Genomic DNA, 6,173 nt, shown 5'->3' with positions numbered 1-6,173 from the left:
GTCGTGGGGCAAACCCTGGCGGAAACGCGGGGACGCCCGAAGAGGATGCCCGGCCATGCCCAGGGCCATCGCTGATGCGCCGGTGCTCCTAGTGACGCGCGAGGTAGATGAAGAGGGCGTCGTCGTCCATGGCCCTGCTGTGCTCAACATAGAAAACCCCGAGCGAGGGTAAAAAAACCTTTGGCCACTGGGGTTCCCAACAGCGGCGCACCCGATGGGGTCCCCTCCGGCGGTGCATTCGAACCCAGGACCAGCAGGCCCGGATACGGCAGTGGAGCCGGAGCGGCCGACACTGCATTGGCCGGAGGACGCGGCCTGGTGCGGAAGGGAGACGGTGCGCATATGGCCACCATCAGGTCAATGGTTGTTGGCGAGGACGGCCACCCACCGGTCTTGGATTGGGCTACTGCCCGCGATGATGGGGGTGAGAGGGGCGCGGCGGCGGGCATGCCATCAGAGGAGAGCACGAAGGGGCGGTGAGGAAAGTGAGAGAGAGCGGTGTGAATGGGAACTGGAGAGAGGGATGTGAGTTATGAGATGTCTCGTCCGTCTCCCGCGCTCCTTGATCCGTGCAGTGAAGGGGCACGCATGGCTCGAGCGAGCCTGGCTCGTCAAGAACCGCCGATTCTACCGTTCCCTCATGAACAGGTTCAGGGGTGCTTTATGTTTCGTACGGTCCGAGAAGCAGATGCATGCCAGTCAACTCCCCCTTGATGTAGCATTGTTGCATAAATTACGGTCATCGCTTAGACCATCTCCAACCGTTCGGCCCCCCAGGAAGCTAAAAAAGGGCGGTCTGAGGGCGAACCGTCACTTGGTCGGCCCCCTGGGGGCGACCTAGCGCCCAGTCACACCCCCATGCGTCGCCCCCAGGACGCAAAAAATTCGAACTTGGTCGTTCCCGCTCACAAAAGACGCCACAAGTCGGGCGATCGCAAGCCACAATTTGGCATAAAAAAATAGAGCGGCAGAAGTTCGCGTGCGCATCACTCGGCGGGCTCTGCCCCAGGCGTCGGCGGAGTTGGCGTGCGCGGGCTTGGCGGTGTCGGAGCAGCCTCTGCGCTGGGCGGTGTCGGCGCGGTTTCGGTGGTGCTGGGCGTCGTGGAGGCGTCGTCACGCGGGCTTGGCGGCGGCATCGGCGTGTGCGTCGGCGTCGGCATCGACGTGTGCGTCGGCGTCGGCGGCCTTGTCGAGGGAAGCTGGTTCAGGATGAGGCCGCGCTCCGCCAAGTACCATGCCTTGAGCGCCTCGTCGGTGCTCTGGAGCATGTCCGCCCCGCCCAGCAGGAAAGCCAGGTCGGTGTTTCTCTTCTTCGCGGCGACGTTCGTCCGAAGCAGGTCGAGCTCATGCCCAGGGTGGGAGGTGGAACTTATTGGAGCAGTTGCCATTTGGAGTGTACGCCGGTCGTGGGGCAAACCCTGGCGGAAACGCGGGGACGCCCGAAGAGGATGCCCGGCCATGCCTAGGGCCATCGCTGATGCGCCGGTGCTCCTAGTGACTCGCGAGGTAGATGAAGAGGGCGTCGTCGTCCATGGCCCTGCTGTGCTCAACATAGAAAACCCCGAGCGAGGGTAAAAAAACCTTTGGCCACTGGGGTTCCCAACAGCGGCGCACCCGATGGGGTCCCCTCCGGCGGTGCATTCGAACCCAGGACCAGCAGGCCCGGATACGGCAGTGGAGCCGGAGCGGCCGACACTGCATTGGCCGGAGGACGCGGCCTGGTGCGGAAGGGAGACGGTGCGCATATGGCCACCATCAGGTCAATGATTGTTGGCGAGGACGGCCACCCACCGGTCTTGGATTGGGCTACTGCCCGCGATGATGGGGGTGAGAGGGGCGCGGCGGCGGGCATGCCATCAGAGGAGAGCACGAAGGGGCGGTGAGGAAAGTGAGAGAGAGCGGTGTGAATGGGAACTGGAGAGAGGGGTGTGAGTTATGAGATGTCTCGTCCGTCTCCCGCGCTCCTTGATCCGTGAAGTGAAGGGGCACGCATGGCTCGAGCGAGCCTGGCTCGTCAAGAACCGCCGATTCTACCGTTCCCTCATGAACAGGTTCAGGGGTGCTTTATGTTTCGTACGGTCCGAGAAGCAGATGCATGCCAGTCAACTCTCCCTTGATGTAGCATTGTTGCATAAATTACGGTCATCGCTTAGACCATCTCCAACCGTTCGGCCCCCCATGACGCTAAAAAAGGGCGGTCTGAGGGCGAACCGTCGCTTGGTCGGCCCCCTGGGGGCGACCTAGCTCCCAGTCACACCCCCATGCGTCGCCCCCAGGACGCAAAAAATTCGAACTTGGTCGTTCCCGCTCACAAAAGACGCCACAAGTCGGGCGATCGCAAGCCACAATTCGGCATAAAAAAATAGAGCGGCAGAAGTTCGCGTGCGCATCACTCGGCGGGCTCTGCCCCAGGCGTCGGCGGAGTTGGCGTGCGCGGGCTTGGCGGTGTCGGAGCAGCCTCTGCGCTGGGCGGTATCGGCGCGGTTTCGGTGGTGCTGGGCGTCGTGGAGGCGTCGTCACGCGGGCTTGGCGGCGGCATCGGCATGTGCGTCGGCGGCGGCATCGACGTGTGCGTCGGCGTCGGCGGCCTCGTCGAGGGAAGCTGGTTCAGGATGAGGCCGCGCTCCGCCAAGTACCATGCCTTGAGCGCCTCGTCGGTGCTCTGGAGCATGTCAGCCCCGCCCAGCAGGAAAGCCAGGTCGGTGTTTCTCTTCTTCGCGGCGACGTTCGTCCGAAGCAGGTCGAGCTCATGCCCAGGGTGGGAGGTGGAACTTATTGGAGCAGTTGCCATTTGGAGTGTACGCCGGTCGTGGGGCAAACCCTGGCGGAAACGCGGGGACACCCGAAGAGGATGCCCGGCCATGCCTAGGGCCATCGCTGATGCGCCGGTGCTCCTAGTGACGCGCGAGGTAGATGAAGAGGGCGTCGTCGTCCATGGCCCTGCTGTTCTCAACATAGAAAACCCCGAGCGAGGGTAAAAAAACCTTTGGCCACTGGGGTTCCCAACAGCGGCGCACCCGATGGGGTCCCCTCCGGCGGTGCATTCGAACCCAGGACCAGCAGGCCCGGATACGGCAGTGGAGCCGGAGCGGCCGACACTGCATTGGCCGGAGGACGCGGCCTGGTGCGGAAGGGAGACGGTGCGCATATGGCCACCATCAGGTCAATGGTTGTTGGCGAGGACGGCCACCCACCGGTCTTGGATTGGGCTACTGCCCGCGATGATGGGGGTGAGAGGGGCGCGGCGGCGGGCATGCCATCAGAGGAGAGCACGAAGGGGCGGTGAGGAAAGTGAGAGAGAGCGGTGTGAATGGGAACTGGAGAGAGGGGTGTGAGTTATGAGATGTCTCGTCCGTCTCCCGCGCTCCTTGATCCGTGCAGTGAAGGGGCACGCATGGCTCGAGCGAGCCTGGCTCGTCAAGAACCGCCGATTCTACCGTTCCCTCATGAACAGGTTCAGGGGTGCTTTATGTTTCGTACGGTCCGAGAAGCAGATGCATGCCAGTCAACTATCCCTTGATGTAGCATTGTTGCATAAATTACGGTCATCGCTTAGACCATCTCCAACCGTTCGGCCCCCCAGGACGCTAAAAAAGGGCGGTCTGAGGGCGAACCGTCGCTTGGTCGGCCCCCTGGGGGCGACCTAGCTCCCAGTCACACCCCCATGCGTCGCCCCCAGGACGCAAAAAATTCGAACTTGATCGTTCCCGCTCACAAAAGACGCCACAAGTCGGGCGATCGCAAGCCACAATTCGGCATAAAAAAATAGAGCGGCAGAAGTTCGCGTGCGCATCACTCGGCGGGCTCTGCCCCAGGCGTCGGCGGAGTTGGCGTGCGCGGGCTTGGCGGTGTCGGAGCAGCCTCTACGCTGGGCGGTATCGGCGCGGTTTCGGTGGTGCTGGGCGTCGTGGAGGCGTCGTCACGCGGGCTTGGCGGCGGCATCGGCGTGTGCGTCGGCGTCGGCATCGACGTGTGCGTCGGCGTCGGCGGCCTTGTCGAGGGAAGCTGGTTCAGGATGAGGCCGCGCTCCGCCAAGTACCATGCCTTGAGCGCCTCGTCGGTGCTCTGGAGCATGTCCGCCCCGCCCAGCAGGAAAGCCAGGTCGGTGTTTCTCTTCTTCGCGGCGACGTTCGTCCGAAGCAGGTCGAGCTCATGCCCAGGGTGGAAGGTGGAACTTATTCGAGCAGTTGCCATTTGGAGTGTACGCCGGTCGTGGGGCAAACCCTGGCGGAAACGCGGGGACGCCCGAAGAGGATGCCCGGCCATGCCTAGGGCCATCGCTGATGCGCCGGTGCTCCTAGTGACGCGCGAGGTAGATGAAGAGGGCGTCGTCGTCCATGGCCCTGCTGTGCTCAACATAGAAAACCCCGAGCGAGGGTAAAAAAACCTTTGGCCACTGGGGTTCCCAACAGCGGCGCACCCGATGGGGTCCCCTCCGGCGGTGCATTCGAACCCAGGACCAGCAGGCCCGGATACGGCAGTGGAGCCGGAGCGGCCGACACTGCATTGGCCGGAGGACGCGGCCTGGTGCGGAAGGGAGACGGTGCGCATATGGCCACCATCAGGTCAATGGTTGTTGGCGAGGACGGCCACCCACCGGTCTTGGATTGGGCTACTGCCCGCGATGATGGGGGTGAGAGGGGCGCGGCGGCGGGCATGCCATCAGAGGAGAGCACGAAGGGGCGGTGAGGAAAGTGAGAGAGAGCGGTGTGAATGGGAACTGGAGAGAGGGGTGTGAGTTATGAGATGTCTCGTCCGTCTCCCGCGCTCCTTGATCCGTGCAGTGAAGGGGCACGCATGGCTCGAGCGAGCCTGGCTCGTCAAGAACCGCCGATTCTACCGTTCCCTCATGAACAGGTTCAGGGGTGCTTTATGTTTCGTACGGTCCGAGAAGCAGATGCATGCCAGTCAACTATCCCTTGATGTAGCATTGTTGCATAAATTACGGTCATCGCTTAGACCATCTCCAACCGTTCGGCCCCCCAGGACGCTAAAAAAGGGCGGTCTGAGGGCGAACCGTCGCTTGGTCGGCCCCCTGGGGGCGACCTAGCTCCCAGTCACACCCCCATGCGTCGCCCCCAGGACGCAAAAAATTCGAACTTGGTCGTTCCCGCTCACAAAAGACGCCACAAGTCGGGCGATCGCAAGCCACAATTCGGCATAAAAAAATAGAGTGGCAGAAGTTCGCGTGCGCATCACTCGGCGGGCTCTGCCCCAGGCGTCGGCGGAGTTGGCGTGCGCGGGCTTGGCGGTGTCGGAGCAGCCTCTGCGCTGGGCGGTGTCGGCGCGGTTTCGGTGGTGCTGGGCGTCGTGGAGGCGTCGTCACGCGGGCTTGGCGGCGGCATCGGCGTGTGCGTCGGCGTCGGCATCGACGTGTGCGTCGGCGTCGGCGGCCTTGTCGAGGGAAGCTGGTTCAGGATGAGGCCGCGCTCCGCCAAGTACCATGCCTTGAGCGCCTCGTCGGTGCTCTGGAGCATGTCCGCCCCGCCCAGCAGGAAAGCCAGGTCGGTGTTTCTCTTCTTTGTGGCGGCGTTCGTCCGAAGCAGGTCGAGCTTGACGGCGCTGCTCGACATCAACGCCGACCACCGCGCCTCGGTCTTCTCTTCACGAAGGACGGCCCGGGCCTGCGCGTCGGCGAGGTAGTGCTCGATGGACTCCTGCACTCGAGCGGTGGCCGCGTCGGCGTATTTCCCCTTCTTGGCAACTGTGTTGCTGTCCAGCCGCCCTTCCAATGCGCCAGGAGTCGGGGCGTCCGGCTTGTAGGTCTCCTTGGCTTTGTCGAGGGTGCGCCGGACTTCCGCCCAGTTCTCGCACTTGTCAATGCGCTTGTAGATGTGGAGGTACTTGAATTCGGCGTCGCTGTTGCTCTGTCGGTACAGGGCGAACATGCGCAGCAACTGCGCGGAGGAACAAACAGTTGGCGCGTGTACACGGCGAAGAGAGGCGGGAGGCTGGCGTGGCATCACTAGTGCAGAACCAGGCAATAGCACCGGTTCATAAGGCCCTTTAGTGCTGGTTCGGTAACTAAAGGTGCTAAAGGGCAACCACGTGGCACGAGCCAGCTCCGTGGGCGCGTAGGACATTAGTACTGGTTGGTAACACCGACCGGTACTAAATGTTTGGGTGTGTTTTGGTTTAATTTTTTTTTACTTTAATTTTGTGTTCTCAATTTA

This window comes from Triticum dicoccoides, chromosome 1A (assembly GCF_002162155.2).
Source record: "Triticum dicoccoides isolate Atlit2015 ecotype Zavitan chromosome 1A, WEW_v2.0, whole genome shotgun sequence".
In the NCBI taxonomy this organism is placed as follows: domain Eukaryota; kingdom Viridiplantae; phylum Streptophyta; class Magnoliopsida; order Poales; family Poaceae; genus Triticum; species Triticum dicoccoides.
The sequence above is the reverse complement of the archived record's forward strand: the minus strand, read 5'-3'. Positions refer to the sequence as shown.